The sequence below is a fragment of the Ascaphus truei genome, unplaced genomic scaffold (assembly GCF_040206685.1).
Source record: "Ascaphus truei isolate aAscTru1 unplaced genomic scaffold, aAscTru1.hap1 HAP1_SCAFFOLD_3642, whole genome shotgun sequence".
NCBI classification, from domain to species: Eukaryota; Metazoa; Chordata; class Amphibia; order Anura; family Ascaphidae; genus Ascaphus; species Ascaphus truei.
In genome coordinates this window covers 1-11287 of record NW_027456664.1, presented here as the reverse complement: position 1 = coordinate 11287, position 11287 = coordinate 1, and the positions used below count along the sequence as shown (strand labels likewise).

The 11287-nt window shown below is 44.3% G+C and overlaps 1 long non-coding RNA gene across 1 annotated transcript; it reads right to left on the bottom strand.

The window, feature by feature from the left end:
* Window positions 1-1397: 1397 nt before the first annotated feature.
* Window positions 1398-8785, bottom strand: LOC142483759 (uncharacterized). Its single transcript, XR_012797471.1, has 4 exons — window positions 8682-8785; window positions 5244-5308; window positions 3868-3934; window positions 1398-1536 (listed from the first exon to the last, which is right to left on the bottom strand). It is a non-coding gene; the product is annotated as an uncharacterized LOC142483759 (long non-coding RNA).
* Window positions 8786-11287: the final 2502 nt, after the last annotated feature.

Sequence of the window (11287 nt, the reverse complement as noted above, 5' to 3'; positions counted from 1 at the left end):
TTTAGTTAGAAGGGTCAGAGGCATATCAAATAAACACCGCAGACACAGCTAAGGTTCCTGTGTAAAAACTACTTCATTTCTATTATCATCTTCAACAGATGCCTCAGTTCTGCTAAAATCCCTTCCACTGTAAAAGCTTGGTTGCAAGGCCTCCTTTATCTAACGTGTAACTGTGTCTGGAGCTCTTATTCCCTTATGTCCCCTATTAGATTGTCTCATGTGTTACTGCTGTAAAGCCAGGAGGTGGATTTCCTGTTACGCCCGGGCCTAGGGCGTCAACATTTGGGGGCGGCAAAAATGTGCGCCGCCCCCCCCCTATACATTTGCCGCGCTCTCAGGCGTATCGGGCCTGATGGGAAGGCACATACATGTGGCGACCGCCTCCTCGCTGCCGCCCTCCTCCTCCTGAACCACAGCGTCAAATAACGCCGCGGACGTCATGTGGCATCTCATTGCCATGGCAACGCGACGCCGCAGCATTAAATGACGTCGGTGTCGCGTTACCATGGCAACGCAATGCCGCGTGACGTCATTTGACGCTGTGGTTCAGAAGGAGAAGGGGGGGGCAGAAGGAAGGATGAGAGCGCTGCATGTAAGCGCCATGGGGCGGCGAGCAAGGGGGAAGGGTGGAGGGGAGTGTGGAGAGGGGGGGAGGGGAGTGTGGAGAGGGGGGGAGGGGAGTGTGTAGAGGGGGGGAGGGGAGTGTGTGGAGAGGGGGGAGGGGAGTGTGTGGAGAGGGGGGAGGGGAGTGTGTGGAGAGGGGGGAGGGGAGTGTGTGGAGTGGGGGAGGGGAGTGTGTGGAGAGGGAGGTGAGTGTGTGGAGAGGGAGAGGTGAGTGTGTGGAGAGGGAGAGGTGAGTGTGTGGAGAGGGAGAGGTGAGTGTGTGGAGAGGGAGAGGTGAGTGTGTGGAGAGGGAGAGGTGAGTGTGTGGAGAGGGAGGGGAGTGTGTGGAGAGGGAGAGGCGAGTGTGTGGAGAGGGAGAGGTGAGTGTGTGGAGAGGGAGAGGTGAGTGTGTGGAGAGGGAGGGGAGTGTGTGGAGAGGGAGGGGAGTGTGTGGAGAGGGAGGGGAGTGTGTGGAGAGGGAGAGGCGAGTGTGTGGAGAGGGAGAGGTGAGTGTGTGGAGAGGGAGAGGTGAGTGTGTGGAGAGGGAGAGGCGAGTGTGTGGAGAGGGAGAGGCGAGTGTGAGGGGAGGAAGCTATTTCAACTAACATCAAATCTATAAACTCAGGAATGTAGTATTTATTTCAGTCGACATTTAGTTGAAGTGACTCCGATATCCTAAAGAAAGGACAAACCCAACATGTTTTTATTTTTCTTAATGTCTTGCAGTGATAAATTAACCACTGTGCAGTTGAGTCAGGACTTAGCAAAAAGCTCGAGTCCATATTTAATACCACTGAGTGATGTATCAAATTACCTTTCCCCCAGGTAATCACCAATTACTGTTTTATTGAGTCCTTCCCCTTTGTACAGGAACTGAGCTATCTCCTCCGCGGTGTTCTGCAGCAAGTCATTCTCTAGGAGAAACTGGATCCCCTGTTAAAATGAATACAAAGGGGGGAGGGAAATTTCATTTAGGGTAAACAGAGAAGTAATATTAAAGCAGCAAAACATGTGAAAACATGGTATTTTTAAATAAATCAGTTTTGTAGTATTAAATAACAGTGACTGTTTTTTTAATGAGTTTTAATATACTGAGCATTCTCTGATTTCTATAGCAGGCTTTAGCCCACCTCCCAAGCACTGCGAGGTCTTTGTAACACTTTCCTGTTTGTGATAAATTGTTACCAATATTCCCAGCAGTTAGAGCTGCAAACTGTAACAATAGTCAATGTTACCTTCGTAATATCCGGATACGTTGTCGCTGCCGAGTTACACTGACTGAGGGATTGATTGGAACTGAAAAGGCGGCCATTTAGTTAGGCTCACAATCAGGATTTTTAAAGCTTTATAACAGGAGTACTAAACGATTGCCAGTTTAAGTAAGAATGTAGTAATACGTTAAGGAAAAAAAAGAAAGAAAAAAAGGGGGGGGACGGGGGACAATGTAGTATTACTGTTTTAATGATTAATTTACAGGCACCCTAAATCCACGTCGAGGTGACGGTGAGATAATGTCGGGTTGTAGAAGTCCAAGTCACAAGTCCTGTATTTGAATTAGAAGCAGGGTCTCCCAACGTGTTACATAGCAGGTGAGGATAAAATATTTTGAAAGAATTGATGTCCATCAAAACTTCGTTAAGAGAACCCCATCAGCACTAAAGAAGCTAGACACAGCCCTTTCTCCCTGCGGCCAAAGTGCCTAATGAAAAGCTGAGAAGGTTGGGGGGAAGGCAGGGCTATAAAACGTGGCGTTGGTATTTTAGTTATAATCAGAAAAGCCTGACGCTACTGGTATGAAAGTGAAACGTACCAAATATAGATATAAAATCGGTGAAAGGGGAATATAGACCGTGAATTTCTAAAATGAATATGGGAATTGAAACTTAAAAAAAAACATTATCGTAAAGACACAGCTCATCCCACAAAACTGTTCCATCAGTTTCAAAAGAAGCACTGTCCAAGCTAGGGGCGCAGACATAAAAGATACAAATATAAAAAATAAAAAAACACAATAGTGTCAAAGTCTTTAATGGTTGGATGTAGCGCCCCATGCGGCGTGAAACACGTAGCGGGAAGACATGGCTTTTACCTGTTCTGTGTGTACCATTAAAGCCATTAATCCGACTTTGGGTTCGTCTACTAATTCATTGCCGGTTTACCTGCTGCTGCTCCGGATGCCTTTTTCTTTCTTCTGTGGTTACTCTCCGAGATCCAGGACGCACGCCACGAGGGCGTGTATGGGAACCTTCAGTAGTGCTGCGCTGTTCACACGCAATTGCCAGGACCGGCACTGCCACTAAGGATTTCTTGCCTGAAGCAATTCTACATGACTGGGGGACCAGCGACAGAGGTAAGACTTTGCCCTACTACACATCTGGGTCCCGGTTCCTGTGCTTGACGTCTTTCTCCCAGCAGTATCTCTCCAACACACGGCATATCACACACACTGATAAGACTGTGTGTAAGCACTATGCCAGAGCGCAAGACAACATCACATTCACTGCGTTTCCGCAGGGACTAGACGCCCTCCAAATCCAACGTGTTTCGCCACTAGGTGGCTTCCTCAATGGACACGGAAGTCGTGCTGACGGTGCGAGTTTGGCGTCTCTACTTACATTAATGGAGCTTGATTTTATTATCTGTCTGAACGGGAAACATCGTTTTTTATCCGATTTGTTACCATATTAAAACTTGCTGCACTACATTGGTTTTCTTCTTGTTACATAATATATGACCTGACTCATACATCTAATATGGGAGTGCATAAATTGAGCTTTATTTTACATTACCAACCACTGAAGACTTCTACACAATTGTGTGTGTTTATTAAATATGTTTAATGTCTGTGCTCCAATTTGGAGAGAATGTTAGTATTTTGGGCACATTTTCACATTGAAGGCGAGAGCAGCTGTGCCAGTTACTCAGATGGCAAGTGTGTGACTGCCTGTACACATCTCTATTGCAGCAGCCCAGACATGATTCACCAAACTAATCTCTGCTAGTGCAGGACTGGGCCGGCAAAATACAGAAGTCAGACTCTCCTTAATCTGATACCAACACAAGATTTGCAAATGCCTACTGCTGGTAGTTGGGCGGAGGAGAGGTGGAAACCAAGGATAACCCTTCTATAAAAGTGTTTCTGTTTGCCAATGCATCGCAGGCTCCTCTTCATTCTATTTGGGTGTCCGATTCTTCAATACTTTGAATTTTATTGAAAAAAAGTGATGGGGTTTTCATTTTAAGGTATAAAGTGAAATGATTTACCTTTTTGGGGTCCATGTTGAATTTTTTTCTTCCCATAGCAATTTGTTTATTCCTCTGCGTCGTTTTACTATTTTGCAGGAACGTGAGTGGGGGGGAAAAAAATAAAGATATTACTTAGCGGCTGATCAGCATTGTGAATCATACATTGGTTACCGAAATAACGAACCTCTTTAATTCCAACAATATAGCTATGCCCGCAAAAACAAGATGTAGCCCTGTATTAGTACTGTGCTGTATCCGGTCCAGTAAAAAAGGTGCTAAAGCAACACACGCACACGCACACACGCCTAAACAGTTTAACTTGTATAATGTTCGTATATTACCCTGCTATTGCTCTTTTTTTGTTTTTTTAAGTTTTTTTTAGTGTCCATAATCATAATTTCATTGATTTCTAGCATCTGATGTTACACTGGGCTCTAGGGAAAGCTCCATTTTAACATTTCACACTTGTATCTTTCTACCGTCTCTGTAAATTCTCCCCACTTACCACTTCGATTGTAAGCTCTTCGGGCCGGGACTCCCTTTCCTAATGTTACCTTAGTGTCTGAAGCTCATACTCCCATTATGTCTCCTATTGTTTTGCTAAGTGCATTCCTGCTGTAAAGCGCTATGTACATGGATATAATACAAATATTAGGCACACATCTCCTGAACGGAACATCGCATTTCAAAAATAAAAACCGTGAAGGAAAGGGACAGAATTCATCTCTCCAAGTATGAAGGGAGGAAATGCAAACCAAATCGCAATCAGCGCAGACTGCGCTATAAATGCTCCCCAAATTCTTACAACAAGATAAAGACTGGAAAGTTATTTCGGGCGTTAAAGTGGACTGTACAATAGTTTTACATTTCTCCACTGGAATCCGTAGAGGTTTAAATTAAGTGGGTTGCCCATCTATTTTAGAACACCAATGTCCCAATAAAACCCTCCCCCACCCAAAGTTGCCCGAATGCAATTTCTACGGACTATTTCCTCAATGTATGGAGATGGGGGAGCATATCCCGACACTGTGCTGTGTTGTCATGGGAAATATAGAAGCTGAAAGCTTGCACTCGTGTGGAACGCAGGACAAGGTCCACTCAACAACCTTTTTTTAAAACTGTGGCCCTTTATCAACATAAAACGGTCTATGGTTATGGGTGAAATGTTGATGCTACAAAAACCAACTCGTTTTCAATGTTCTACATGCTTCTGTGTTTAAAAAAGGGGTTTGGAGAATGGGTTCTAGAAGCTTGGGACTGGAAAACGCCTCACTAGGGAATCGCATATTTACACAGGCCCCAGGAGAAACGTGACACGTATCCTAGCACTGGCTGATGTCCCATATTTTAATTTGAGGAGTATCATTCACGTTAGTTAGAAGGAAGAATTGTACCTTTCTTCTACAGAGGTCAAATTATCTATTTCGGTCATCACCTCCGCTATTTCAAACTTCAGCCTCTGTGTGATTGGAGAAAAAGGGAAAGAGGGGATTACAAGCAGAACAGAGCAAAATGCAAGGGATTCCCATTTACAGCTGGGAGCTGGAGAGGATTCCAACTTTGACATGACTAATGTGCATGAGATGGTTTATAGGATTAGGAAGATTCAAATATAAAATGAAAACATTGCAGGTCAAAAATGACACGGTTTAAAGAGTCTATATAAACCATTGTTCTAAAGGACCAAGAGCAAACACATCAAAGGTTAGAGACTTAAACATCTCGTTTGTGTATGAAAAAAAAAAAAGAGAGAGAGAGAATGAGGAATTAGTAATATGAGAGTAAAAGGATTGAACTGTAGGCGTGGTTCTGTATTGTTTGCAGTCAGCAACAGCAGCCACCTGGGGTTTTCTGCTACAGTACCTACTCATTCATTATTACCTTGCTGATTTATTCAGAGAGTAAAGTGCATCAGTGCTCTGAATTATTTGGATTATTAATGTGTGTACGTATAGGTGTGTTTGTGTGTAAATAGATTCTCTCACTAGGGTTCGTGAGCCTGTGTGGGGACTACACACTTAGAAAAGCCCCAAACAGCACCTCGGCGTGAGGGGTATCGCTGTCAATTACAGCAGATTTCAAAAGTTGCTCCCCACAATGCTTTGCATCCACAGTGGCAACGGATTGAGGGGCGTGACTTTGGAAGCTCCCGCATTGAGTGACAGCTGTACCGCCCATGCTGTCTGAACACATTGAGGGGTAGTTGAGAGATTATTAGGCGTGTGTTCTCCCCCACGAGCTCAGGAAACTATACTGCCTGGGATCGGTCACACAGGTTTGTTAGCAATAATTTGACGAGTTGGCAATTCAATTTTTTAATTTGGGGTTTGCAGAACAAATTTTCTAGCAGGGGGTGCACTCTCAAGGGATACTAGGAAAATTACATCAGGGATCAGAATAGGCATACCCCGGTTTAAGGACACTCACTTTAAGTACACAGGAAGGACATATTTTCAATAGCCCCATACCCCTGTGTACGTACGCTCGCTTCGCGAGTACAGACACTTATTCTGCCCTACAGACCACCGTAGTAGTGACACGCTGATTCCCCTCGCCCAACAGGCAAACAGCAGCTCACGCATGCGCCTGTCAGCACGTCCTGAACAGCAATACCAGCTCCCAACCTGCACCGAAGCATCGATAAGTGGGAAAAAGGTGGTGCTTCACTTTAAGTACATTTTCGCTTTACATACATGCTCTGGACCCATTGCGTACGTTAATGCGGGGTATGCCTGTATAACGAAACAGAACTGCAGCGATTAACAAAAGTGAATTTATTGGAAAAAGTTTCCACAAACATCCAGTATGTAAAACACACACAAACTCACCCAACTGGGGTAACCACCTCAAGTCCTAGGTGCGGGGACCTCTGTCCAGAAGTTTACCCCGATACACATTCCCATACTTGTGCCGCTGTCCTCGGTAGTATAGGCAGTCCTGCTTTCTTCTCAGCTAGTCAACAGGTTTAAAGTTCCCACCGTCGCTTCCCTCCAAACTCCTCCGCAAGTCTCCGGAACACCCTCGGACGACTTTGGATATTTAAAGGGTCCACTTCGGCTTTATCAGTACTCTGAAACAAGTCGCTGGAACCAAGGCCGGGTTCCTCCTCATATCCCTCGGTCTCCATTCACCAAAGGAGGATGTGTTCATGGTCCAATCAGTGAGTGAGGGCTCGCCTGCACTGGACCAATCTTGAGCGAGGCGAGGTTACCGGACTTCCAGGGCAGCCCACAGGTGTGGGCTTAAGTCGGGCGGGGCATTTGAATGGACCAATGGGAATTGCGCTTACACGGCATAGTCCCGGCAACGGTTGCCTTGGTCCTCCCAATACCCCCCAAAGGGAGCGGCAATTCAGTGTCTGGGCCGAACAGTGGTTCCCCCACCTGAGTCCACAGTCCTGCCTCACTCAACAATATCCCAAGCCACTCCCGTTATCTCGCCCAGGATCTCTGTTGCGTGGAGATTGGATACAGTCGTAACCATTCTCCACACAAAGGCCCGCACATTTAAAACATCACGGTTATCCCCTGGTTCCCAAAGTGCTGGAACCGGGCTCCAAAATATAATATCAACCCAATGTGTGCACCGTATACATACATTAATAAATACCTTAAATTATTGACAGGTAGGGGTACTGGTGGGCTTCACTTTTATTAAAAGCAGCCAAATCTACCTTACCGTCACATGCGCAATGTAAAAAGGTTGGGAATCACTGTGCTAAACAATTTTAAAAGCACAATTATATTATGCTACCAAAATTTTACCTGTTAAAATTCACTTAACTACAGTTGTATTTGGAGATACAAAGAGGATCAATGATTTCCAACTATAACCAGAATTGCCAGATCAAGTAAAACATAGGCACGTGCAGTAAAGTCGGTTGTGTCATGTACAGTAAGTACTCTACTTCACACAGATAAATAAAAAGCTTTGAATAGGAGAGATCAGACCGGGTTCTGTTGTGTACTGTAACCTGTGTCCGATTCCTTTACGTTTCTATATTACACTCTACTCATGGTGTTCTAATACTTGGCTATTGTACTATATTGCAGTATTTAAAGTAAGAGTAACTTGGGGTAAGAAGTTCACTTGCACAGCTCTACACTCCCCAGTGATCACACATATCCTTTTTACCTATGGACATGCAAGGGATTGAAATGATTGAGTTATGTTTGTAAGAGAGGCCTTTCTAGACCCAAAGTAAATGAATGGTTGTGGTATATTCATGGTGTTAAATATAGGTCTTTATTTAAAAAATATACTGTATATGTTTAATGTCTGTACAGTACCCAAACGCTTTTCTGGTAAGACTGTTTGTAAAGTCTTGTCTTAATAGGCAAAATTATTCATCTACACTTTTTCGCTTGATGTTTTGTGGAAAGCAATTAAGCCGCCATCACTGGCCAAATATATAAAGGGGAATACAAATAAGTAGCTGATCAGATTCGAATAACAAAGGAAACGTATAATATAGCAACATATTTGTCATAGAAAACATGTAGGTTAGCGGTTCCTAACCTTTTTACATTGTGCACCCCCTGCTAGAAAAGATTTGTTCTGAGAACCCTTCAATAAAAAACCTTATTGCAAACTCGTCAGACTATTGCTAACAAACGGTGTTACTACCCCAGGCAGTATAGTGTAATGAGCTTGTGTGGGGGGAGCACCCGCTTAATAAGGCCCCAAACTGCGCCTCAGTAGGCGCAGAAAGCATGGGGGGTAAAGTCATATCTCCCCATCAATCTTTAGAATACTGCAGACCACACCAGCTGGAAATGTGTTAATAGAGAAACAGTTTCCAACACCCAAAGCGTTTGACTTATTGACGTTACCTCTATGTCATCTATAAGTTCTTTTTTCCTGCGACGTATGTTCAGCAGTTCTTCTCGCTCTTCTAGTGAAAGATCTTCCGGCACTAAAAATAAATAAATATATTAAGCAAAGGTGTGTACGATAAGCTGCCAACGTTTAGATACAGTAAGCATATCTGAAGGAGAAAAGACAACAAAAGCAAATATTAATACTTGCCATAGAGATGAAAAAGTAATCACTTCCTAACAAGAGGTTACTAATATTATACACTTGGAAACAATATTTTCCATGCCACAATGAGGAGACTGTGCTAACCTGTTAGTTCTTGTAACGACTGCATTTCAACCCACTGTAGGAACCTGTGTCAAGACCATCTCTGTGTAAATCTGAATGTGTTTTAATGTGGCCATGGCTGCATTGTATTGCATAGCATGTCATGTCCGAGACTTTATAGCACCTGAACTAACTTCACTGGTTTGCATTGTGATACGTCACTCGGAAGCAACAGAACATACTCTGCAGTACAAAGCGCTTTACCCAGACACCTAACTATTGCCATTAAAGGGACTGTCATACCACATCTAAACAGTTTCATCTTTATTCCTGGTTAATACACCTAGGAAGCTCTCACATATAATCAAATAAACATTTTAAAAAAAAACACCTTTTCTTCTTAAAAATGCAGCAGCAAATCCCTCTGATATCTACATGACACAATTAAGAGTTTTACCTGCAGTGGTTTCAGATGATCCATTTAGCAAATTGAAATGCCGGTTAGAAGGGGTTAAACCATTACAGGAGCTGTCTGGCCTGAGACATGGTTCCTGTAACCATGGGAGTCCTGTGTGGGGCTTTGATCTGCAGCTGGAGTCAGCAATCAGCTGATTGTCTGTGCACACAGCCCACCCTATGAAGCTGCTCTAATGCAGATACTCTGAACCACTACAGATAAATCCTTCTTAAAGGTACACTCACTCACCAACAACCATCTACAGTATATGCTTTTTTCTATTTGACATCACAATGGGGAAGCAGAATATATTGAAGCTTGTTTGTTAGTATTGATAGTTTAATACAGTATAATGAAAACAAAACCACAAATGTAGGTATCATTATGGTAAGTGTGTCTGCAAGGGGCCATGGTCAATGCATAAGCGATGTATAGTAGCCAAAGGAGCTACCCAAATGCTTCATTAAAGAGGTGTGTTTTAAGATGGGTCAAAAAGGTGAAAGGACAGGGTGCTAGTCGGATATTGTGGGGGAAGGGCATTCCAGGGGTGTGGGGCAGCGAGTGAGAAAGGTTCTAGGCGGGTGAAGGCTTTAGATACAAAGGTAGACAGAAGATATCCTTGAACATAACGCAAGGCCTGCCCATCTGCAGTCTCTTGATGCCTCAGAAAAATACTGGGTACGATCTCAGGTCCTCAGGGGAAGTCTGTCTCTCTGTGCCAAGGGTACGCTGGGTGGGCAGGCCTTCTCGTGTGCAGCTTCAGAGGTCGGGAACTTGCCACCACCAAAGCTCAGGACTTTAAAACACTGTTTCGGGCACAGTAAGAGATTTCCTCCTTCTGGCTTTTACCGTCTAACAAAATAATTGCATATTATTTTAGTCTGTTCTTAGGCTGACTGTAAAGTATTGTGGTGCTCCTTAAAACTGGAGGCGTGTTTTTACTTAAAAAAAATAAATGATGTTAATGATGATGGTACAGGGTGAGGAGGCCATCAGCAGCAACACTTCCTCCTCTGTGAGAGGGGAAAAATAATTAAGGAAGACTGTAGGAGTTAGGAAGAGGAGGTGTAGACTATGAGAAGGATACAGAGGGGATGCCTTGACAAATAGACTCTTCCTTTGTCGTGAAATAGTCAGCAAAGTCCAGAGGTAAATGGACAAAGAAAAACCGGTAACAGACGTTGTCTGAGTAGAGTCAGAGAGAAGAGGCAGCATGGTTTACACTTGTGAGTGTTGATTAGTGAAGAAAAGTAGGTTAGGTTAGCCTGAGAGAGGGCAGAATTGAAACAGGATAGGATAGATTTGTTGGGTAGGAAGTCTGAGAGAATATGAGATTTCCTCCAGAGGAGCGAGTGCAGGAATGGAGCACACGTGTGTAGCAGTAACAAAGTGTGGGGAGAACAGTTTCAGGCGAGAAGAACGCTGCTTGTGCAGCCAACACAACAATGACAAACAATTCCTCCAAAGTGCAGCTCTCCTCTAAGGCCTCAATTATACCAGATGCTGCTGAGCGGCAGCGCGATCCGGTGACGTCACTCTGCGCTTCCGCCGAGCGGCATCTTGATCAAGGAGCCTCAGCAGTGAAGGAGACAGGAGAGAAGACAAGGAGGCGTGGCCGTGAGCGGTCCGCCCTCATTGCCTGAACCGCTCACGTGACGCGACCGTCGCCTGCCAGAAACAATTTCGCAAATCTCTTCAGGAGACTGCCGCCCTGCAGCTCGCTGGTATGTAAACATACATAGGATTTCTGCCATTCGTTTTTGCGCCGCCCACGTTTTTTGGTATAATCCCAGCCTAAGACAGAGATACAAATGAGAACCCTATTCATAGTGCAAATCTCCATTTAATGTGACATCTAAAGACAGCGGAAAGACAATGTCTCAGGTCCCATATGGA